The sequence below is a fragment of the Callithrix jacchus genome, chromosome 13, assembly GCF_049354715.1.
Source record: "Callithrix jacchus isolate 240 chromosome 13, calJac240_pri, whole genome shotgun sequence".
NCBI classification, from domain to species: domain Eukaryota; kingdom Metazoa; phylum Chordata; class Mammalia; order Primates; family Cebidae; genus Callithrix; species Callithrix jacchus.
In genome coordinates this window covers 15,704,888-15,729,758 of record NC_133514.1, presented here as the reverse complement: position 1 = coordinate 15,729,758, position 24,871 = coordinate 15,704,888, and the positions used below count along the sequence as shown (strand labels likewise).

General features: G+C 41.2%; 1 long non-coding RNA gene across 2 annotated transcripts in view; it reads left to right on the top strand.

Moving 5' to 3' along the window:
• The window catches only part of LOC108587996 (uncharacterized), a 199,971-nt gene that overhangs the window by 171,461 nt on the left and 3,639 nt on the right, over positions 1–24,871 (top strand). For both annotated transcript variants that reach the window (XR_008475887.2, XR_001906798.4), the window contains exon 3: positions 20,855–20,935. This is a non-coding gene — a long non-coding RNA (uncharacterized LOC108587996). The remainder of the gene's footprint in view (positions 1–20,854; positions 20,936–24,871) is intronic.

Below are 24,871 nucleotides of genomic sequence, written 5' to 3'. Positions count from 1 at the left end.
TACTATTTTGAATACACCCAGAACTCTCAAAAGTAAAAAAAACAAAAAAACTCCAATTAGAAAATGAGCTAAAAATGTGAAGAGAGATTTCACTGAAGATGTTATTTAGATGGCAAATAAGCACCTGAAAAGATGTTTAACCTCATTAGCAACGGGAAAAATGCAAATTGGAACCAAAGTGACTATCACTACATGCCTATTACAGTGACTGAATTAAAAACATAATGACAAGACCCGATGCTGGCAAGTATGTGAGGAAATTGGACCACTCACACCTTGCTCGTTGGAAGTATGAAACGTTACCAAGTTACTAAGAGCCTAATAAGAAAGTATGATATTAATAAATTAGACCACAGGAGAAAAACAGTAGGAACCACGTGTAAATTTTAAAATTTCAGTTTATGCAGAAAAGTTTAAAGTGGTAATATTGACACAGGATAAAATACAAATTCTTAATTATTCAATAAAATTGGGTAAAAAGGAAAAAGCTGTCACTAAATTATCTCCAAAAGGGCTCCTAACCCAGAAGTTTTTATGAGCAAGTTTTATATTTTTTTCAAGTAAAATAATTATCTCCTCTTATATAAGCTTGAAAACAACTAAATTATTCCAATTTATCTTAGGATTCTGCAGGTCTCTCAAGAATACAAGCTTGGTACTTATAAAAATGAAAAATATAAACCAATATTTTACTAGCAAATCAAATCTAGCAGCTTATTTAAACAAATAATACAGCATAATCAGGAATGTAAAAATGACTTGATGGTGAAAAATCTGATAAAATTCATCATCTCTATAAAATCAAAGGAGAATGAATCATGATTCTTACTAGATACCAAAATACATTTGATAGTTTTCAATATCATTCCTGACTTTTAATAAAAAATTTTAAAAAGGTACCTCCTAGCCACAAAGAATAGAAGACTTCCTTAGCCAGATAAAGAATATTTATGTCAAATTGGTCAATAAGCATATTTGATGAGGAAACCTAGATATAAAGTCAGACCTCACCGTGTGATTTTGCCATCATTATTACTACTTTTTAGTGTTTTCCTGGCACTCTTAGTCCACAGTCAGTCAGCAAAAGAAACATGAGCTATAAATATTGGAAAGAGGAGAAAAATTGTTATTTGCCTCAGAGATGACAGAGAATATCTTTGATGAGTTTGAATTTTTGGAAACCAAACTCTTACTTTCTGCTTTTTGCCTGTTCTTTCATCCCTGAGGCAATGAGACACCACCTATTATTTGCCTGAAGAAGGGAGAGGAGGAAAACAGAGGTGAGTTAGGAAGAAAGAAAATAAAAACTAGAAATAGCTCAAAAATTCTATATTGGACCTGTATACAATATGTGTGTGTATGTGTATGTATTAATGTATACCAAAAAATCTGCAGAATAAACATTGAAATGTTGATAATGGCCAGGTGTGGGGGCTCATGCCTGTAATCCCAGCACTTTGGGAGGCCCAGGTAGAAGGATCACTGGAGGTCAGGAGTTTGAGAACAGTCTGACAAATATGGCAAAAACCCATCCCTACTAAAAATACAAATATTTGCTGGGCATGGCGGTGGGTACCTATAATCCCAGCTACTCAGGAGGCTGAGGCAGGAGAATCACTTGAACCTGAGAGGTGGAGGCTGCAGTGAGCTAAGATTGCCCCACTACACTCCAGACCGGGTGACAGAGAAAGAGTCTGTTTCAAAAAAAAAAAGAAAGAAATTAACAAAACTTATTTTTCAATGATAAGATTCTAATTGTTTTTTTCTTTATGCTTTTCTACAATTTCCAGATTTTCTACAGTGACTATTTATTACTTGTGTTGTAGAAAAATACACATTATTTTTCAAAAGCCAAAGGTAAACAACAGGAGGAAAGGTGTCAAAATTACAGCAGAAATGGCTGGTGGGGGGTTGGAAGAAGAATCTAAAGGGGATAATATATGGTTGGGATACACTGAGGGATAAATGGCTTTGGAAGCAGAAGACTAGAGTTTCATCACTGGTGGCAAGTGGTAATATTGACACAGGATAAAATACAAATTCTTAATTATTCAATAAAAATGGGTAAAAAGGAAAAAGCTGTCAGTAAATTATCTCCAAAAGGGCTCCTAGCCCTTATAAATGTGATTATTCCAGGTAAATCATTTGACTCTGGAGCCTGAATTTCCTTTGGGGAAGACCCCTACTCCCCTTTCCTCATGTCCCCCATATGCAGGGGCTTCCCTGGAGAAATGGGGCTTTCATCTTGTGTCACCTGCAGCTTATGGCTCAACCAACCAGGCAGCACAATTTCCCCGGGACAGTTAATGCTTTTTGTCACGTGGATTTATTCGCCTTTTCCCTTTTCACTCTCCAAAGTCTCCTAGTTTAAGCAATGCATTGATGTGCTTACCCTATTCATGGCAGCTTTGTTTGTGGAAAAAATGGCCATTTTTAGGCAGTTTTAAACAAATGTGGACTTTAGCGAACTCAACCTGCTCGAGTGAGCAAACAGGCTGCTGGGGTCTTAGTTAAACCCACTTCATGATGGCTACTGTTTGCACTGCCAGGCACTAACTAGGCACAGTGAGGCACTGTCACATTCAGGCATCAGTAGGCAGAAGTGTGCTTGCAGCGACGTGGATCTTATACAGGACTGCAGGCCAAGAGTATAGATGGTGTGGTCAGCGCATGATCCACAGAGCACAGAGGTATCCTGCTGGCCTCGGGCCGGCAGGGCGGACTCAGGCATCCTGGCCGGTTGCTTGGCATCCTGTCTGGATGGGTGAAAAAACGTGGTTGGATTCACGTGGTTTGTTTGCACATTCAAGAGTTCACCCCAGATTTGAATCTCAACTTGTTAAATATGTCAGCACTGACCGAAATTTTAGATTTCAGGACCCAAACTGTGGCTTATGCCGTCGATCTTTTTCTTTCCTTCAAATATTGCAGGTCCTCTGACAACACTCAGTACTGGATTCTCAAAAAAGCAATCTGCTCAAAAGCCTGCTTTGGTGACTGGGGATTTCTTGCAGTTCTGAATTTTGTGAAATATGAGGCTGAGGCTATAATAATCTGATGTATCCTATTAACTCTTTGAACTCTTTAAAAAATGTGGCTCATGGCCGGGAGTGGTGGCTCAAGCCTGTATTCCCGGCATTTTGGGAGGCTGAGGTGGGTGGATCACAAAGTCAGGAGATCCAGACCATCCTGGCCGATGTGGTGAAACCCCGACTCAATTAAAAATACAAAAAATAGCTGGTGTGTTGACACACCTGTAGTCTCAGCTATTCAGGAGGCTGAGGCAGGAGAATTGCTTGAACCTGGGAGGTGGAGGCTGCAGTGAGCCAAGATTGTGCCACTGTACTCCAGCCTGGGTGACAGAGCGAGACTCTGTTTAAATATATATACATATGTGGCTCATAGGCCATGAAGGAGCCACACCCATTCCCACAAAAGGCAGTCCAGGCTGGGGCTGCTACAGACATCAGACCCAGGCCCCCTGATACAGAACTGAAAATTGGGCCAGGCATGGTGGCTCACACCTGTAATTCCAGCACTTATGGAGGCCAAGGTGGGTGGATCACTTGGGGTCAGGAGTTTGAGACCAACCTTGCCAACATGGGGAAACCCTGTCTACTAAAATACAAAAATTACCCAAGCGTGGTGGTGAGCACCTGTAATCCTATCTACTCAGGAGGCTGAGGCACGAGAATTGCTTTAACACAGGAGGCAGAGCTTGCAGTGAGCCAAGATCACACCACAGCTTGCTCTAGCCGACAGAGCAAGACCCTGTCTCAAAAAAACAAACAAGAAAACCCCCAAAAAACTGGAAATTGTGAAATGCAATTTTGTACATTTTTTGCATATCAAGTCACAGGAAAAAAATACAAATTTGTGTAGGACTTTATGTTCTTTGGAATTTTAATTGTACATTAAGGAAATTTAACTTTGGGTTTAATTCGTTGGAATCTAAACTTCGGACTTTCCTTAGAAGATGTTTTGATTTTTGGACTTGAAGATCTCACTTGGAATTTCCAGATGAAAGGAAGTTTGTATTCAAATTTGGTCTCCTCTGCGATACTGGAATTCAATTACTATTTTATATTGTTATTTAATTACATTGCAGAACCTCCAAAAAAAAATTAGATAATGTAGCTGAACATTTTGGCAGCGGGAGGGAGAAAATGACTAGAAAGTGAATTTGCTCTTACATTAGTTAAATTAATATATTCTTTGGATCCATCGAGAGGCTTCTCAGAGAAGTTTCTTAACTGTCCACCTTTAATCCCAGAAGGATTCTCCAGAGGAACTGTGAGAATCAGTTCCTTAGCTAGTGTCAGGGGACTGGACTTAGAAGGATGGGAGTGGCACTGTTAGGACAGAGAGTCCCCCCAGAGAAATGGCCACGATCTTGAGTGACCATAAGCTTAATGGTTAAACCCAGTGTGTTAGGAGAACAAAGAGCAGGGATGCTTTCAGAGGAATCTCTTTTTATCCTTTTTGTATGCTTTCATGAGTCATAAGTAACACTCCTGGCGCCCTGGCCCCTACCCCCACATCCCCATGAGAAGGAGGGAGCTGTAGCCTTCGGTAGATAGGATCCGTTGGGTAGAGCTCATCAGGCAAAAGACTGTCAGCATGAGGGATTTGCTCTCTTCCCTCTTGTCTTGTGTTCTTAGTTGATGTGACTGCTGTGGACCCAAACTTGCAAGTGGATGGGCCACCCAGGGTCTACACCAGTGTGTGTCATGTGTGCCTGTGGGGAGTGGGTTGGGTGGGCTCATAGTGTACCTTGGTCATGCTCCCCAGTAACATGTATTAGTAATAAAGTCAACATTTTCCTCTTCATTTCCCCGACTCCTGTTCTGCTCTCCAGTAGGTTCTGAACTTGGGCAAGAACAGGTGTATTCATTGTTTCCTTTAGAGAGCCCACAATGAACCTCATCTTCAAAATCTGAGTAAGCTCCACTGCTACTCCCATCCTATGCAGCTGTATTTAAAGGTTAAGTAAATAGATAACGGATGTAAAAATACTCTGTAAATTGCTTATCGTTCTGTAGTTCGGTCTGTTTTCATTGTTACTTTTATTAGTTCTAAGATAACCATCACCTATTTTGCAAATCAGAATTTAGCATGACGCTGCTCAGTGCAGCGTACTCAGTGTGAATAGCTCCCACATCTTGACTTCCTGTTTTGTGCTGGGCACTAAAGATAATTTTTCACTCTGAGCACTTCTTGCTTTATCGACAGCTTCACAATTTTTCTCAGAATTTTGGAAAGAGTATGAAGTTCCTGGGAGAACAGTGTAATGGTTGCCAACAGGAGGCCCTGGGTGTTGTCACTTGCAAGCATTTTTCATGAATCCAGAAAAGGAGTCACCTTTGTTACGGCTATTGCCTTATGCAAGCAGAGTTGTGGGCAGGAGCTACTGCTACTCTGTATTCTTCTTCAAGGTTGGATGAGGGCATAGGGTTACCCACTTTCTCTCTTCCAGGTTGATATATCTGTGTGTCAACTTGCCATTAGCCATTCTGTCGACACCCCCAGTCCAGACCCAGCTGCCTGTGAACCCTATCCCCCAAGCAGAGATAATGAGACAGTGCTACATGTATAACCTGGTCTGATTAGAGTCCTGGATCTTTGCACCTCAACAGCTGTGTGTTGTCACCAATGGAAATTTTTAACTCGTCTGCCAATTCCCTGGTTGCCCAAATAAGTGGCTGAAAGAGTGGCTGCTGTTTCATCGTTTATTAGAACGGAATTTAGGTTCTGATAAACCCTAATGCTGAAAATTAGCTCCGAGGAAACTGTGGCTGCGGTTCTTGGTCTCTGGCTGATAGGAACAAGTTAGAATGTATTCAGGTGGGTTTTTTTAATCCTGTAGCCAGTTCAGCACTCAAATTACTTCTGAGCTATTTTTAAAAACGTAATAGGACCAATACTTAGGAGAGCCAGATGCAGTGTGAGGAGGATCAGAAAGCATCTATTACGGGCTCGACATTCGCTCTCCCACAAAGCCTCGGATGATATTGGAAAAGCTCTTCCTGGTCTTCCCGGCGGCTTAACCGTGCCGCTGGAATCCTCGGGGTGCTTGTGAGACTTGCCATGGATGGAGGAGCCGTTTCAGCTCGTGGAGTCATGTTGGAATTAGCCTTTTGACATCGGCAAAGTCGCGGGCGTCACTGGCTTTTCAGACTGAGTTACATGAGACGTCGCCCCCGGGACTATCGGTGTGCAATCTACCCTTTCAAAATGTGGGCACCTGAGCCTTCTTTTTGGTAGTGTGTTCATCTCATACCCATTTCAGACAAACACAGTTACTTTTCAAGTACGTTGTAGGATTTTTCTTCTTCTGATACCGTGGAGCGTGAAGCCTCTTTTCAACCCAGTTTCCTCTGATTTTTATGCAGGATTCTTGGAGGTTGTCATTGGTTCCACTCCCTTGGCCTTTCCCTTTTCAGACTAAAATGAGCAACGGTCCGAGCAGAATACACTGTGTTCCCAGCCGGGGAGCAGAAAGGAAGAGGAGGAGGCCGCTGGCCACGTCGGAACTGGCCATCCAGTGAATAAGTTCTTCCATTTTTCCCCCAGCAGGAGAAATTGTCTTTTTTCTCCCTCAGGCTGTTGCTCATTTTGGGCATGTCCTTCCCAAACCTTTCCAAGTGCTCTCAATTCTTTCTTCATTTCCAAAGCTCGGCTTGAATCTCATATAGAAAAACAATAATCTTATTTTTAAAGATTTTTTAAATTAAAAAACTATAATATTTTGTTTACATTATTTTAAAGTTAAAGTGGGAAATGGGCACTGCAGGCAGGGCTAGATTCTGGCTCTGTCACCACTTGGCTCTGAGACTTCTGGTGTCATCCCTAACCTGCCTCAGCCTCAGTTGCTGGTAAAATGTGGGTAGCAATGGCCAATTTCAGGCTTGGTAGGAGCATTAGTGGCTAAGTGTGGGAGGCTCCTTGCACTTACTGCTTTTTTTTTTTTTAAAGTAGAAAGTTAAAAATATCTGAATTCTATTGTCTTTTTATGAATTAAAATGAGACAGGTCCATGGTTTTCGTAAACAGCAGTAGTGTACACAGTGCTGCGTCTGTTCATTTCTCAGCTCTTCCTCGGCAGGGTGGAGTCTGTCATTCCAGCTCCCACAGCCCCTGGCTCATGCCTGTTCCCCAGGACAGGCCATCTTGCAGCCGTGTGTTGATAAAGCTGCCTCTTCCGAGCATTGCGAGGCTCTCCAAGCGTTGTTGAGCATCCCCGCATCTGTGTACCTGTATGTTGGCTTTGCCGCTTATGAAGCCTGTTCATATGGCTGTGGAGAATGGTGTGAGAAGATAATGGAAACTCAGAAGGGTGAGGAGGTGAGGGGGAGATTGATGAGAAATGGATTAGTGGGTACAAAGCACATTATTCTGCTGATGGATGCCCTAAAGCCTTGTCTTGTTCACTTCGAAATCTGTGCACACTACAGAAGTGCACTTGTAACCCATACATTTGTACAAAATAAAAAATGAAGCATATTCACAGGCACTGTGACGTAATTATCTCATTTCAGCCCTGCAGCAATGCCGTGAGCTAGTCCCTTAGGCCCATTTCCCAGATGACAGAATGAGCTGAGCAAAAACCAAGTCATTTTTCCATGGTCAAAAAGCCCATGAACTAAGTCACTTGAATGTGAGTCTCAGCTTTTTTTTTTTTTTTTTTTTTAAGGTGAATTTTGTGTTTCTGTCACCTCTCAGCCCCACGGCCCCGGGTTTCTCTGTTTCCTGCATCTAGCACTGTCTCTTTTACATACACAAAGTCTACACTCTCCTCTGCAGTCAGGAACTTAAATCATCCTTACGTAGGCCTGGGATGCACGAGGACAGACCATGTGAGGACAGAGTGAAGGGGCGGCTGTCTGCAGGTTAAGGAGCAAGGCCTCAGAAGAGACTAACCCCGCTGACAGCTTGATCGGGGACTTTCAGGCTCCAGAACTGTGAGAAAATACATTTCTGTTGTTTTAGCCTCAAAAAAACCTGTCAGCTCCAGGTAACCTGGAAGCTCCAGCAATCCCCATGTTTGTGAATTCCTAGAGTGCCATTCACATTGCTGCCAACTCTGATGGAGGAATCAGAGTACAAGACCATGACCTGCCCAGAGAGTGCCAGGTTAGCCCTGGGAGTCTGACCAGCCTCCCTTCTTGGCTAACTCTGGGCACCAGAACCTCTTCTGAAATAATTCTGAGGGATCTATAGGAACATCCTGAATGGTCTTATTAAACTCCCAAACACCACGTGGACGAGAAAAGCATAGCTAAGAATGGCCGACGCCACTCAGTGGAGCAGACTCTTGGTCCCTGGCCATGAATAAATCCCTTTGGTGGCTCCTGACATGACGTCATGCTGCCTCTTCCCCACAGCTCTTAGCAGGTGCATATAACAAGGTGGTCTTCATGCTCACCTTGACCATAGCTTTTTTGTACATTCTATTCTCTACTGTGTGTCTGTATTGTCCTCCTTGTCTATCCTGGGACACACCCGGGTGCTTTTCCTAAGCCTTTGCTGATAGATGGATTTGCTCAAAGTTCTGTCTGAGCAGAAGCTTCCTGCCTGAGTTCTTGGAGAAGCATGGTTGACCCCCCTGTGCTGAGAAATTCTTTCTCCTTACTCATCTATCAGTGAGAGGGAAACAACTCTTTCTTTTGACTCTTGATCCTATAGTTTTACATGTCGGTTGACCCTGGAAGCTTGTGTTCTCTGACCAGCTGTGCTTGTGCTACAGGGATAGGACAGATGCTCTGTGTCCTAATGCTTCATTTCAAGATAAATTGATTCCCAGGTTCTTGCAAGCAAGGACCCTGCGACATTGTCTCTATCAACATTCTTTCTGCTGATAGCAGGCTGGGCTTTCACTGTTTCCCTACTCTAGCTCTAGCGACGTATGGGCTCACTGTGTGTCCAGGAAGCCATTCCTTGCTGGCATCTTCACCTGAATTAGAAGAGGATGGGATGCATCCAGAGTCCTCAAGAGTGGGCCTGCATCCACTGGGGACAGGGTGTTTCTTCCATTCCCTGATCTTTGGGCAGCCTAAGGACACCAGGGTAGAGCAGGAGGAAGAGGAACCACAGAGACAGCATAAGCCACGTCTGTACTGAGGCTCAGACAGTTTCCCCTTTGGCTTTGCCCTTCTGTGTCTCTTGAAGAAAACACTTGTTAAGCTGAATCAACATATAATCTACATCTATGTAAAGTGCACACTTTGGTAAGTTTGGGTCAGTGTAAACACCCATGAAACCATCCCCACAATCAAGTAGTGAATATATTCATTACTTCAAGTTTCCCCAAGCCCACAATAGAATATAGAGCACTACATACTATATGATTGCATGATAATATAGAATGATTCTATATAATCTATACTATATGATTCTATATAATGGAACGATATAGTATGTAGTGTTCTATATTCTACAGTGAGCTTGGGGAAACTTTTGAAAGTGATGAATATATTCACCACTTGATTGTGGGGATGGTTTCATGGGCGTTTATACAGGCCCAAACTTACCAAAGTAAGTGTTTTATTTTATGTTTATTTTTTAATTTTTTATATAAATGGAATAATATATAGTGTTTAAAAAATTATTATATAATTTACATACAATAAAATTCACTTGTTTTAAGTATGCATTTGTAAGGACTCTCCAGAGAAACATAACCAGGTGTGTGTGTGTGTGTTTATGTGTTTATGTGTTTATGCAGAGAGAGTGAGAGAGAAGAAAATATTCAGTTTTGTATAGGAATTAGCTCACAAAGTTCTATGGTCCGAAATTCGAAGGGCAGTCCAGCAGGTTGAAAACTCAGGCGGGATTTGATGTTATGGTCTTAAGACAGAATTTCTTTTCTTGGAGACCTCAGATTTTGCTCTGAAGACCTTTCACTGATTGAGTGAGGCCAACCCACATCACTGACGGTCTTTTTACTGGAAATTGTGTGCCACCATCATCCCAGTCTAATTCTAGAAGGTCCCATCACCCCAGGGCCTTAAACTCTTTTCCCTTTGGATTATCTTTCTATGCTTTTCTTACGCCATTAAGATCATCAGTACAAATGGAACTAGACATCTCTAGTCTAATTCTTCAACTCTTATAATCTCATTTTATTTTTTTCCTTTATTTCCTCTTTAAAAAAAAAGGGATATTGTACAGAACGTGCAGGTTTGTTACATAGGTATACACCTGCCATGATGGTTTGCTTTATCTCTTGACCCATTCTCTAAGTTCCCTCCTCTCACCCCCTACTCCCCAAAGGCCCTGGGTATGGGCTATTCACCTCTCTGTGTCCATATGGTCTCAGTGTTCAACTCCCATTTATGGGTGAGAACATGTGGTGTTTGGATTTCTGTTCCTGTGTTAGTTTACTGAGGATGAAGCATCATCCATGTCCCTGTGAAGGACATGATCTCATTTTTTATGGCTGCATAGTGTTCCATGATGTTTACGTGCCGCATTTTCTTTATCTAGTCTATCATGGATGGGCATTTAGGTTGGTTCTATGTCTTTGCTACTGTAAATAGTACTGCAATAAACATGTGTGCATGTGTCTTTATAGCAGAATTATTTATATTCCTTTGGGTGTATACCCAGTAATGGGATTGCTGGGTCAAATGGTATTTCTGGTTGTAGATCCTTGAGGAATCACCATACTGTCTTCTACAGTGGTCAAATTTATGTTCCCACCAAAAGTGTAAAGCATTCCTATTCCTCTACAGCCTTGCAAGCATCTGTTGATTCCTGACTTTTTAGTAATCGCCATTCTTATTGGCATGAGATGGTATCTTGTTGTGGTTTTGATTTAGATTTCTCTGGTGATCAGTGATGTTGTGCTTTTTTCATATGTGTTTTGACCATGTAAATGTCTTCTTTTGAGAAGTGTTCATATCCTTTGACCACTTTTTGATGGGATTCTTTCTTTCTGTAAATATGTTTAAGTTCATTGTAAATTTGGATATTAGACCTTTGTCAGATGGGTAGACTGCAAAATTTTTCTCTCATTCTGTAGATTGCCTGTTCACTCTGATGTTAGTTTCTTTTGCTGTGTGGAAGCTCTTTAGCTTAATTAGAACCCATTTGTCCATTTTGACTTCAGTTGCATTTGCTTTTGGCATTTTTGTCATGGAGTCCTTGCCCATGCCTATGTCCTGAATGGTATTGCCTAGGTTTTCTTCTAGGGTTTTTATGGCTTAGGGTTTTATATTTAAGTCTTTAATCTATCTTGAGGTAATTTTTGTATAAGGTATAAGGAAGGGGGTCCAATTTTAGTTTTCTGCATATGGTCAGCCAGTTTTCCCAGCATTATTTACTGGATAGGAAATCCTTTCCACATTGATTGTTTTTGTTAGGTTTGTCAAAGATCGGATGGTTGTATATGTGTGGTGTTATTTCTGAGGTCTCTGTTCTGCTCCATTGGTCTATATGTCTGTTTTAGTACCAATACCATGCTGTTTTGGTTACTGTAGCCTTGTAGGATAGTTTGAAGTCAAGTAGTGTGATGCATCCAGCTTTGTTCTTTTTGCTTAGGATTGTCTTGGCTACACAGGGTCTTACTTGATTATATTTGAAATTTAAAATAGTTTTTTCCAATTCCTTGAAGAATGCCAATGATAGTTTGATAGGAATAGCATTGAATCTAAAAATCACTTTGGGCAGTATGGCCATTTTAATGATATTAATTCTTCCTATCCATGAAGATGGAATGTTATTCCATTTGTTTGTGTCCTCTCTTAATTCCTTGAGCAGTGGTTTGTAGTTCTCCTTGAAGAGGTCCTTCACACCCCTCCTTAGCTATATTCCTAGGTATTTTATTCTCTTTGTAGTGATTGTGAATAAGAGTTCATTCATGATTGGGCTCTCTTCTTGACTATTGTTGGTATAAAGGAATGCTTATGATTTTTACACATTGATGTTGTATTGTGAGACTTTGCTGAAGTTGTTTACCAGCTTAAGGAATTTTTGGGCTGAGATGATGGGATTTGCTAAATAGAAAGTGATTTCATATGCAGTCAGAGACAATTTGACTTCCTCTCATCCAATTTGAACATCCTTTATTTCTTTCTCTTGCCTGATTGCCTTGGCCAGAACTTCCAATACCCTATTGAATAGGAGTGGCGAGAGAGGGCATCCTTACCTTGTACTGGTTTTCAAAGGGAATGCTTCCAGCTTTTGCTTGCTCAATATGATATTGGCTGTGGTTTTGTTATAAACAACTCTTTTTATTTTGGGATATGTTCCATCAATATCTAGTTTATTGAGAGTTTTTAAAATGAAGGGAGGCTAAATTTTGTCAAAGGCCTTTTCCGCATCTATTAAGATAATCATGTGGTTTTTGTCTTTGGTTCTGTTTATGTCTTGGATTACGTTTATTGATTTGTGTATGTTGAACCAGCCTTGCATCCCAGGGATGAAGCCAACTTGATTGTGGTAGATAAGTTTTTTTGATGTGCTGCTGGATTTGGTTTGCTGGTGTTTTATTGAGGATTTTCACATCTATGTTTATCAGAGCTATTGGCCTGAAGTTTTCTGTTTTTGTTGTGTATCTTCCTGGTTTTGGTAGCAGGATGATTCTGGCTTCATAAAATGAGTTAGCATTGAAAAGAAGGGAGGAGTCCATTCTTTTCAATTGTTTGGAATAGTTTCAGAAGGAATGTTACCAGTTCCTCTTTGTATTTCTGGTAGAATTCAGCTGTGAATCTGTCAGGTCCTGAACTTTTTTTTGGTTGATAGGCTATTAATTACTGTGTCAGTTTTAGATCTTGTTATTGTTCTATTCAGGGATTCAACGTCTTCCAGTGTAGTTTTGGCAGGGTGTATGCATCTAGAAATTCATTCATTTCTTCAAGATTTTCCAATTTATTTGCGTAGAGGTGTTCATAGTATCTCTGGTAGTTTGTATTTCTGTGGGGTCAGTGGTGATATCCCCATTATTTTTTATTTTTCTCTCTCTTCTTTATTAGTTTAGCTAGTGGTCTATTTTGCTAATTTTTTTAAGCTCCTGGATTTGTTGATTTTTTGGAGGGTTTTTATGTCTCTATCTCCTTCAGGTCTTCTCTGACCTTAGTTATTTCTTGTTTTCTAGGTTTTGGATTAGTTTGATCTTGCCTCTCTAGCTCTTTTAATTTTGATTTTAGGGTGCTGATTTGAGATCTTTGTAGTTTTCTGATATGGGCATTTAGTGTTACAAATTTCCCTCTTAACTCTGCTTTAGCTGTGTCCTAGAGATTCTAGTACATTGTCTCTTTGTTCTCATTGGCTTCAAAGAAATTACCGATTTCTGCCTTAATTTCATTATTTATCCAGGAGTCATTGAGGAGCAGGTTGTTCAATTTCTATGAAATTGTATGCTTTTGAGTGAGTTTCTTAATCCTGACTTCTAATTTGATGGCACTGTGGTCTAAGAGACTGTTTGTTATGATTTCAGCAGTTTTTTCATTTGCTGAGGAGTAATTTTACATAATTCCAATTATGTGATGGATTTTAGAATAAGTGCTATATGGCACTGAGAATAATGTATATTCCGTTGCTTTGAGGTAGAGAGTTTTGTGGATGTCTATTAGGTCTACTTAATCCAGAGCTGAGTTCAAGTCCTGGATGTCCTTTTTAATTTTCTCTCTCGTTGAGCTGTCTAGTACTGACAGTGGGGTGTTAAACTATCTCACTATTATTGTATGGAAGTCTAAGTCTCTTTGTAGGTCTCTAAGAACTTTTTTTTATGAATCTGGGTGCTCCTATGTTGGGTGCATATATATTTATAATAGCTTTTCTTGTTGAATTGTTCCCTATACCATTACATAATGCCCTTCTTTTCTCGTTTAAAGTCTGTTTTGTCAGAGACTAGGATTGCAACCCTGCTTTTTTTGCTTTCCATTTGTTTGGTAAATTTTTCTCCATTCCTTTATTTTGAGCCTGTGTGTGTCTCTGCACACAAGGTGGGTCTCCTCAATACAGCACCCCAGTGGGTCTTGACTCCTTATTTAGTTTACCAGTCTGTGTCTTAATTGGGAGCATTTAGGTCATTTACATTTAAGGTTAGTATTGTTATGTGCGAATTTGATCCTATTATCATGATACTGGTTGGTTATTTTGCACACTAGTTGATACAGTTTCTTCATTGTGTCATTGGTCTTTATATTTTGGTGTGTTTTTGCAGTGGCTGGTACCAGTTTTTTCTTTTCATATTTAGTGCTGCTTTCAGGAGCTCTTGCAGAGCAGGCCTGGTAATGAAATCTCTCAGAATTTGCTTGTCTGGAAATGATTTTATTTCTCCTTCGCTTATGAAGCTTAGTTTGGCTGGATATGAAATTCTGAGTTGAAAAAAATTTTTTTTAAGAATGCTAAATATGCCCCCCAATCTCTTTTGGCTTGTAGAGTTTCTGCTGAGTGGTCTGCTGTTAGTCTGATGGGCTTCCCTTTGCAGGTGACCTGGCTTTTCTTTCTGCTGCCCTTATGAGTTTTTCCTTCATTTTGACCTTGGAGAAGCTAATGGGGATTATGTGTCTTGGGATTGATCTTCCTGTGGAGTATCTTAATGGTTTCTTTGTATTTCCTGAATTTGCATGTTGGCCTGTCTTGCTAGGCTGGGAAGTTCTCCTGGATAGTATCCTGCAGTGTGTTTTCTAGATTGTTTCTATTCTCCCTATCTCCTTTTGGTACTCCAGTCAATCGTAGGTTTGGTCTTTTTATGAAGTCCCATGTTTCTTGGAGGCTTTATTTGTTCCTTTTCATTCTTTTTTCTCTATTCTTGCCTGCATGTCTTATTTCAGTAAGATGGTCTTCAAACTCTGATATCCTTTCTTCTGCTTGGTTGATTGAGCTGTGGAATTGTGTATGCTTCATGCAGTTCTTGTGCTGTGTTTTTGAGTTGTCTTGGGTTTTTCTGTTCTTTTCTAAACTGGTTATTTTAGTTAGCAATTCCTCTAACCTTTCATCAAAGTTCTTGCCTTCTTTGCATTGGGTTAGAACATGCTCCTTTAGCTCATTGTAGTTTATTACCCATCTTCTGAAGCCTACTTCTGTCACTTCCTCTATTTTATCCTCTGTTTGGTTCTGTTCCCTTGATGGAGAGATGTTGGAATCATTTGGAGGAAGAGAGACGCTCTGGCCTTTTGGGTTTTCAGTAGTTTTCATTGATTCTTTCTCATCTTTATGAGTTTGTCTAGTTTTGGTTTTTGAGGCTGCTGACCCTTGGATGGGGTTTTTGTGGGGGCCTCCGAACCTCCGAACATTGCTTCTTCTAGTCGGCCATGTTGGCCCTGCCCCCACCCTAATGTCATTTTCCTAAGGCTTTTCCTTGATTGCCTATTGATGATCTATTACTTATCTATGTGGTAAAATTGAAAAACAATCACTTTCTAACAAGGTCTGAGTTCTTCATTTACATTTAAGAACATTGAATTCTACTGATGTGTGTTGAGCCCTTCTCTGTGTTACCTGTGTTCATAGGAGTCACCTCATTTCATTCTTACTCTCACGAGATAGGGGGGAGATGGTCCATTTTTGCAGAACAAGGAATGGAGTCTCAGAGAGGCCAAGAGCTGACATAATCAAGGGTTCAACTGAGATTTGAAAGTAGCCCTTCTGATTCTAAGTCCTTCCGTTGCAGCCCAGCTGCCTGCCTCAGATGTCAGCTACCACATGTGCTTAAAAGAACCCAATACAGCACTGTATGCACATGAGTAAGCCTTGCTGGGGGAAAGGATGCCTTTCGAAGGTCTCTACTGCATGGATGTTGGCTCAACAGGCAGATTGACCTGGCATTTCTACCCATGCTTGAGACAGGACATCATAAAAAGGGCACTTCTTAAACATAGAAAGAGAGATGCAAGGGAAAAAGCACTTGAGGCCTTGGAATGACGGAGGTGTTCTAAAATTAGGTTGGGATGGTGGTGGCATAACTTTAGTAAGTAGACTACAACTATTAAATCGTATACTCTATGTTGGTTTGTGTGCCAACCTGGCTTGGCCCTTAGTACTCATGTAGTTTATGTTGTTTTCTTTGTTACCATTGCTGGAGTCACTGGTTTTTGGAAAACCAGGCTGGAACACGTTGGGGAAAGCATCCTTCCTAGGCCTATCCTTCTCATCTTTCTCTTGCCAACAGTCTTCTAACAGGCAAAAGTAACCTGGTGCTTTCGTGAGGGAGTTGGAGAACTTTGCCTAAGGCTTTGCATCTTCTTAGCTCCTTCCCACCTCCTCCAGCTGCTGCCAGTGCCACAAGTGCCTTCTCCTCTGTCACCCTGATGCACATCAAGATGGGGTTCCACTTTCTGCTATTGTTTCCCATGGGTGGATGCCATCAATCTCCCCTCCTGTTATCTACTGAACCTATAGCCTGCATCCACCCCCAACATCAAAATATGTCCTACAGGTTAGAATTTTGGTGCCATTTGTGATTTCTCTTTGACTGCTCCTTCCTGTGCCCAAGGCCTCCCAGAATTCCTTAGCTGAACTTTCTGTGTTATGCAGTTCCATGCCGCAGTGGATTGCCTTACTAGGAAACCTTTCTTCTGTTCTCTGTTGGAAGATCAAATCCATGCCATGCTCTCTCTTCATTTGATCTCTTCTTGTACTCTCTGACATTCCAACTTAAAACAGCAACAATGAGAACAAAGAATTAGGAAAGAGCGTGGAAGCTAGCCATGCAAATTTGCACAGGTTCACAAACTTGGGGTCCTTGGGCCGTGATTCAACATACAAGAAAAATTTAGCCTGACACATAAGCATTTTCTTAGGCTTCTGGACGAGCTCTTCTCCCATCAACATGCCAGTCCTGCCAAGTCCAAAGAAGGGGTCAGTTTTGCAAAAGCCTTATGATACAGCAAGAGATTTCTATTCAGTTTCCCTGCAAAGGCAGAGGTAAGTTTCCCAGAAGAGCTGGTTAATTTCTGTGCTCACTTCCTGCACACTCAGTGAGTTCAAGGAAATGATAGATTCTTGGGTCTCCACCCACACGTACAGGTATAAGGACAATGGATAGAAGGAACCGTTGCTTTAAGTTCTTAAAAATAAGAAAATGAAGACACCGCAGCATCACTTCATAGGCAATTTTTGTGCCTTATGCCATAGAAATCTGTATGTCCTGGATTTTTCAGGACAACTCCAGTTTCAGATATATTTATACTTGTCAAGTCATAAGTTCTTATTGTTGGCTTACAAAATATGATCACCTTGGTTACAGGTGAGCCTGTGCTATGTGAGGTCATTGTCATAACTAATTTTTCTTGGATGGCATTAAACATGACTGAGTTCTACCAAGCTGTATACTAAATGACTCATATTATTGAGATGATACAGTGCAGTTACCAGGTGGTTCTGGTAATAGTTAGAAACACATTTCTATATTTCATAGGACCAAGGAAAGGAAAACATCACCAGGAAAATGTTACATGTGGGGACAATTATTCAATAGGCCCTTGGCTGGGATTTGTGGATATGAGCATAATTCAGAGGTAAAGTTAAATACTGGAATAATACATGGAGATTTCCTCTATTGGTGCAGAACTACAGAACACAGAAATCAACATTGAGCCAAGTTTTGAGTAGTCAAGGAATGATGACCCAATTTGTTGATTGCTCAGACTTTTCCTCCCGTTTCTTATTCTCATAGTGCAGTGATCCTCGAATTTGAGTAATATATTTCAAACATAAAAATTGAGAATTAAGAAAAAAATGTCTAAACCTTTAAAAGACTATGGTGTTTCTTAAATTATTTGTAAATTATTCGGAATTGTATTAAAATTTACACAAAGCTAAAATTTAAGATTTAATTCACATGTTTTATATATGCTTGTTTTAATAAAAATAATTCACAAAGTAAGAATCATCAAAACCACAACCTCAATAAGTTCAATATTAACAACATTAATTTGCAGTGATGGATGATGTTTTGAGCAAAGTGTAATCTTCCCATGTGACCAGGGGCAGAGGAGAACCAAACATTGGAAATCAGTGTTGGAGAGTCATAACTTCCAGCTCCTCCACTAGGAGGTAATACTTATTTCCCGGGGCTCTGTGAACCCCAGCTTGGGGAACATTGCTTTTGCCATTTATGTAGAACTGGTTTTCTTCCTCCATCCCTGTATCCTAAGATCTTCCAGGGAAAGGAGACAGTAGGAAACCAGAATCCACCAGATACCCTTGCTGTTGCTAAAGAAAATTTAGGGTGATTTGTAGGTTTCTATTAGATAAACTTTTGACCTCCTTTCTGGTTTCTCATTGCCTTGGCTATTAAAGAAGGGGTGCCCAGTCCCTGGGCCATGAACTGGTACCAGTAATGAGGCCACACAGTTGGAGGTGAGCAGCAGGTGAGTGAGTAAAACTTCCTCTGTGTTTACAGCTGCTCCCATTGCTCGCATTACTGCCTGAGCTCCCTGTCCTGTCAGATCCGTGATGGCATTAGAAACTCATAGGAGCACAAACCCTATTGTGAACTGCACATGTGAGGGATCTAACTGGGGTGATCCTGATGAGAATCTAATGCCTGATGATCTGTCCCTATCTCCCATCACCCCCAGCAGGGACCATCTAGTTGTAGGGAGACAAACTCAGGGCTCCTCTGATTCTACATTATGGCAGGTTGTATAATTATTTTGTTATATATTATTAATACAGTGTAATAATAATAGAAATAAAGTGCACAATAAATGTAATGCATTTGAATAATCGAAAACCATTCCCCTCTTCTGGTCCATGGAAAAATTGTCTTTCATGAAACTGGTCCCTGGTGCCGAAAAAAAATTAGAGATCAGTGTGTTAGCGCATTATCCATCTATTGCCTCTTCAGGATTGCCTGACTACTGCGTTGGACTGGCTAGAGTACAGCAGGCAGGCACGTAAGTTTTCCAGAAACTTGCACGTTGACTTTTGAATGAGGAACACATCCATTAGGCCTGCCTTGCATTGTAAGTGCATCCACTTGAAGGAGCAGCCAACTCATGTATTGTGATGTAAATGGTGCTGTTCCACGCTCAGCACTTTCATCTTCTAAGTGTTTCACAAACACTGGCTAATTAACAATCCTCTTTTTTGTGCTGTCAGGGAGGAGTTGTAAGGAACCAGTGATGGGTGGCTTTCCAGATAAACACATGTTAATTTTTATCCCAGGCTAAGGGGAAAGAAACATACATATATAGCTGAACACTTACTGTGTCTGCCACTATGACATTCATTATTGTATTTAAACCTCACAACAATCTTGCCAGGCAGAGAGTCTTGGCATAAAGGTCTTCTTGTCACCATTTTTACAGATGGTGAAATTGCAGCTTGTAAAAATAATTATAGTGAGGGATGGAGGTAGGATTCGAACTCATGTCTGCTGGTTTCCAATGCTCACTCTCATTCCGCTACTCCACGGTGCAAAAAGTGGAACTTTAGCATTTCCACTGTATTAGTCATTACTATCAAGTATTAGTCATATTTAATCACCATATTTCCAATTTATACAGCCCTAATTTTTGAGACACTTAGAGTTCTAAGCAATGAATTTGCTCTTTCTTAGTTCAAAAGTGATAATATTTGAATTTTGTAGTAGACGTCATTTTGGTCTCATTCCTGTTATGAGAGCAATTTTTCATGGGTTTAAACCTTTAGACTTGTGAAAATCTGGAATTTAAACAATGCTTGCTTTGTCCTCAAAAGTCATAGCCATGACACACCAGATGTTCTAGTCTCTGATAAAAAATTCCTGTTAACTTTTAATGGAAGAAAATGGACTGCTGGTTAGGATACATCCTTTACTCTTTTTTTTTCCCCCTATAATCCCTTACAAAGATGTAGGACTATGGTTTCTTCTGGCTGTACCACTCACTTCCAACCACACTAAGTGTTTTAGAACTATTTCCTAGGTACGGGGCCCATTGTTCTAACGGAATTCTTACTGTTGGATAAAAGGATATCCATGGCCAAATAATGTCCTATTGCTAGTCACTTTTTTGTCCGCAAATGAACTGGGGTGAACGAGTATGTAGACTGCTTTCCTTTTTAGCACTCATCAGATAAGCAGCTGGGGCTACTGAGAGGAAGATGTTAACTGACCCCCCCCAGGCAGGACCAGATGCTAAAGACATGCCCTTTCAAAGATGATGAACAAGAGCATGCCATGTCACTGCTTGGTCCATTTCTGTACTGGTACCGGCAAGTGGGAAAGCTGGGATCCAAATCCAAGTCTGAATCTCCAGAAGCCCATGTTGAAGCTGTTCTTGTTGCTGAAATTACTGAACCTCTATCACATATAGGTAGTTTACATATTCAACAAATTGTTAATTTTTTGTTGTGTGCCTGTTTTTGTCAGGTATTATACTATGCTGGGTGCTAGGAATATAGTAGTGAAGGAAACAGCCAGATAAATAAATTCAACCTTCATTGAGCTTATATTCTCTAAAGTACATGTATTTTTAAATTTAATCCTAATAACTATTTGTGCGTTTGCATGTAGTTATACGTATACACACATGTGCGTGTATCTCTGTGGTCATATATGCATGTGTAGTTGTTCTTGTTTTGCACTTGAGAAGAAGAATGCAGTGATTTATTCAAGATTGCTTAATTAAGGATTGTGGAACTTGAATTCGAATCCAGATCTCTGCATCCTGGATATTTCCACATAATTAAATAAGGTTTTGCTGTAAAAGATGGACTCATCTCTAGGGAAATAACCAAAAAACCACCTCCTGCAATACTCCCAAGGGTGTGGCAGTTTGTGTGCCCGTCCAACAGATTTCTAAGAGTCAGACAATGAATTCCTTTCTGTGTATGATTCATCATAATAAACTTCAGCTGGATGATCACTTTTATTTGTTATTTGGAAAAATTGCCTGTGTTTTATTATTTGTTTTTGGCAGGATCCAATGGAGAAAGTGAAAAGTATAGCCATCGGGCTGGACTGCAGAGCTGGTTGTCAAGGGTCATCTACAAGGTCAGAGGTAAGCTGACGTGCAATGGCAGAATGGCATTCACGGTACTACGTAGTTCTCCCTTTTCCCTGAATTACCGTGGTGCAATGCAGAGAGTGTGAAGACATCCAGACTAAAGTGCTATTCTAAGACCTTTCCACCAATTCCCTCTCAGAATCACTCAAAATAGAGAAATGAGAAAGTCATGAACTTCTTTTTTGATGAAACTAGGAAAACAGGTTACCCCAAATCACAGTATATGAGAAAGGGGTGGCAATGGCTGTGAAAATCAAATAGGAACGTGGAGAGACTGAGAAAGGCTGCTTCAGCTGCTAACGTCAGACAAATCTGGGGGGACACAGTAGGATTATCCCGAAGGCCCAGACCAGCAGCCTCTTGTTTGTAACCACTGGGAAGAGCATGTAGTCTGACTGCAGACGTATCTCTGGACCCATCATCTGGACCCTGGCAGCGAGATGAAGGTCAGTAGGCAGAAGTGAATGAGGAAATCACCCAAACATGCCATAGATGTAAGAAGCAGCTGGTTGCTAAGAAAGAGTGGTCTGGTGGGCATGATGGCTCACACCTATAATCCCAGCACTCTGGTAGGCTGAGGTGGCAGGATCACTTGAGGCCAGGAGTTCATCAGCCTGGCCAACATAGCCAATCCTGTCCCTATTAAAAAATACAAAAATTAGCCAAATGTGGTGGTGCATGCCTGTAATCCCAGGTACCTGGGAGGCTGAGGCATGAGAATTGCTTGAACCCAGGAGGTGGAGGTTGCAGTGAGCCGAGATTATACCACTGCACTCCAGCCTCAGTGACAAAAGGAGACTCCAACTCAAAAAAACAAACAAAAAAATGTCAATCTCTCTTTACCTCTCTCTCACACACGTACACACACGCATGTGCACACATAAGAATTCTGAAATAAGAATTCCTGTTATCCTAAAACATAGATAGCCCTGACCCTCCCCTCCTGCTCCCCAACTTCTGGCAAACAGCTGGTCCAGGAAAAATTCAATCAAAGTTAAATACTATAAAAAAAGGTGAACCAGAATATGATGTAGATACATATACTATGAAGGAGGGGGGAGGGAAACAAAAGGAAAACAACTGATAGTTGATGGACACTCACCAGAAAGAAGAAAGTTCTCATGGAGCTGGTGGTAATTCTGATCTAGCTCACTGCCTTAACAATCATTTTAAAAACCAGTCTTTCTACGAAACAACAGCTCAAGGCAGAGATTCACTAGTTTCATGAAAACGGGCAGCACAATAGAAACAAGGAAATATAACCTGCCACAACTCGTGAAAATAGTGAAAGAAAAAAGCCGCTGAGATATTGGAACATAAAGGCAGGCAAGAGTGAGAAAGGTAAGCACACGGCAGGTACTCACAGAGGATGAGGCGGGTACTCACAGAGAATGAGGCGGACACGAGGATGGAGACTAGACAGCCAACGTAAGCCTCACTTGTGTCTTTAGAAAAACCAGAAAGGAGTACCAGAAGGACCAGAATGAAGGAACAGAGAATATATTTTGACATCATAATTCAAAAAAGGTTTGCAGAAATGAAAGAGGGGTTGAATCTACACATTGAAAAGGGAACACTGGGAAAAAATGACACAGGACAGTCAACATCCAGCTATATCCTGGTGAAGTGACTGGCTTCCCACAGAAAGCCTCTGGGGCTGGCAGACAGAAAGATCAAGTCACTCGTGTGTAGAGAGACCATGAGCTAGTCCCAGTTTGCTTCTGTTTTGCAGCCATCGTTGTGTATTGTGTTCCCCCTCATCCCAAAAGTGTCATGACTTACACAAAAACAATGACAGGATTGCCTTGCTTAAATAAGGAAAAGAATAGAGGAAAAGTAAGGCATGGCTCTAGACAGCGCCGCAGCAACATAGCAAATAGATAAATAAAAACTCCTATGAATTCTCAAAGTTTGAACCCCCCCAATTTATATTTACTACCTAACCAAATAGCCATTCAAATGAAAATCTCTTTTTGATGTGTATGAATATAGGAGGGTAATTCTCCTAAGTCCTTCTTGAATAAAGTGCTAGAAAACAACCTTCAGCAAACCAAGAAGGAAGAAGAGGATGTGCAGCAGGTGTGCCCCAGTTTAAAATCATTTCTTTCCAACCCTTCTAAGATGTCCCTTCTCAGTACTCCATATTTCAGTTAATGAAATCTCAAAATCTGGTTGTTTAACTGGCAAACCAGGAGCTGTCGTAGTCACCCTATTCTCCTCATTCCAATATCTCCTGTCAAACTGTAAAGCATTCCCTCAAATCTTTCCTCTGCTCTCCACCTCTGTTGTTATGCCTTAGTTCAGGTATGAATCATTGAAGTCTAGACTATTGCAATAGTATCTTAAGTGCAAGAGCAATTTTGAAACATTTCATAACTGGTACCACACAGGTGCTGAGCATTTAGAAAGGACACCAGTCGTAAACAATGGCTGGGCACACTGGCACTCATCAGCTGTCTTTGGCCCTTGCCTAATTGAACTCCTTGCCTCCAATATCAACAAGCTCCAGTCCATCACCCACATTGTAGTTATGATTTATCTAAAGCCTAAAGTTGATCATGTCACTCCTGAAGTTTCTTTACAAGAGTTCCATTCCATTACCTGCAGTATTGTTCAATGTATGAAGTCTAAACTCTTTGGCATTGTGAATAAAGTCTTTTAGGACATGGTCCCCGCTAATTTTTTTTTTTTTTTTTTTTTTGAGATGGAGTTTCACTCTTGTTACCCAGGCTGGAGTGCAATGGCGCAATCTCATCTCACCGCAACCTCTGCCTCCTGGGTTCAGGCAATTCTCCTGCCTCAGCCTCCCGAGTAGCTGGGATTATAGGCATGTACCACCACGCCCAGCTAGTTTTTTGTATTTTTAGTAGAGACGGGGTTTCACCATGTTGACCAGGATGGTCTCGATCTCTTGACCTCGTGATCCACCCGCCTCAGCCTCCCAAAGTGCTGGGATTACAGGCGTGAGCCACCGCGCCTGGCCCCCACCTAATTTTTAAAGTTGAAAATCTTCTCACTCTCACATTCAGTACCCAACAACCACTCTGGACTTCTTGCCATTTGGTAAATGCACCAAATACTCTTTGAGATCCAAATGTGTGGTTGACATTGTCCTACCTGGAACAGGAATGGAACCTACGTTTATTTCCCTAAAAGGTCCAGATTCTGGTTTCAGAGTCACATCTGAGTGAGAAAATCCACATGGGATAAGTTCCAGGGCCGAGCAACCTGCCCAACAGGCCACCAGCCAGAGGTCGCTTCCTCCTCATTTTCTTCCAATTTTGAGTTTTCCCTGTTCGTTAAACAACCAGCCACGTTACATTATAGACACGCTTTGTAATTCTTTTGATTAGTTGACTGACAAGAGAGTCCCTAAGGAGTGGATTCTGCCAGTGATGCCATTTCCTGTTGTCTGTAACAGATCAGTGGCCCCTCCCACCTGACAGGGCAGGGCTGCCTCGGGGAGTCTGAACTGAGTCCCCCGGTTCACTCATCCAACAAGCATATATTGAAAACTTCAGTCACATACAGGGTTGAGACTGATGTGGTCCCTGTCCGTATGAGCTTTCTGTCTAAAGTGGAGGAAGACAGCCAGCAGGAAGCAAATGAATGTAAAGTGTGGCAAGGAAAGAAACAGTTTAGTTACGGAGAATAAGCAGGAGAGTCTGCATGGTAGGGGGTCACCGGAGGCCTCCCTGAGTAGGTGTTACAAAAACTGAGGCCTGAAGGATGAGAAGGCAGCAGCCATGCAGAGAGTGAAGGGAAGAACGTCCTACTAGGCAGAGAGCTAGTTTTCACTGAGAAAAGCAGAAAATGCAGTGGCCTTCTCAGTTCAGTGTTTGGAAAAAGCATTGCATCTGCTTATGTGAGGAGGGCAATCTGTGGTTTGAAGATATCTGTACCCTCCTAGAGAGAAATGAGATAATCCAA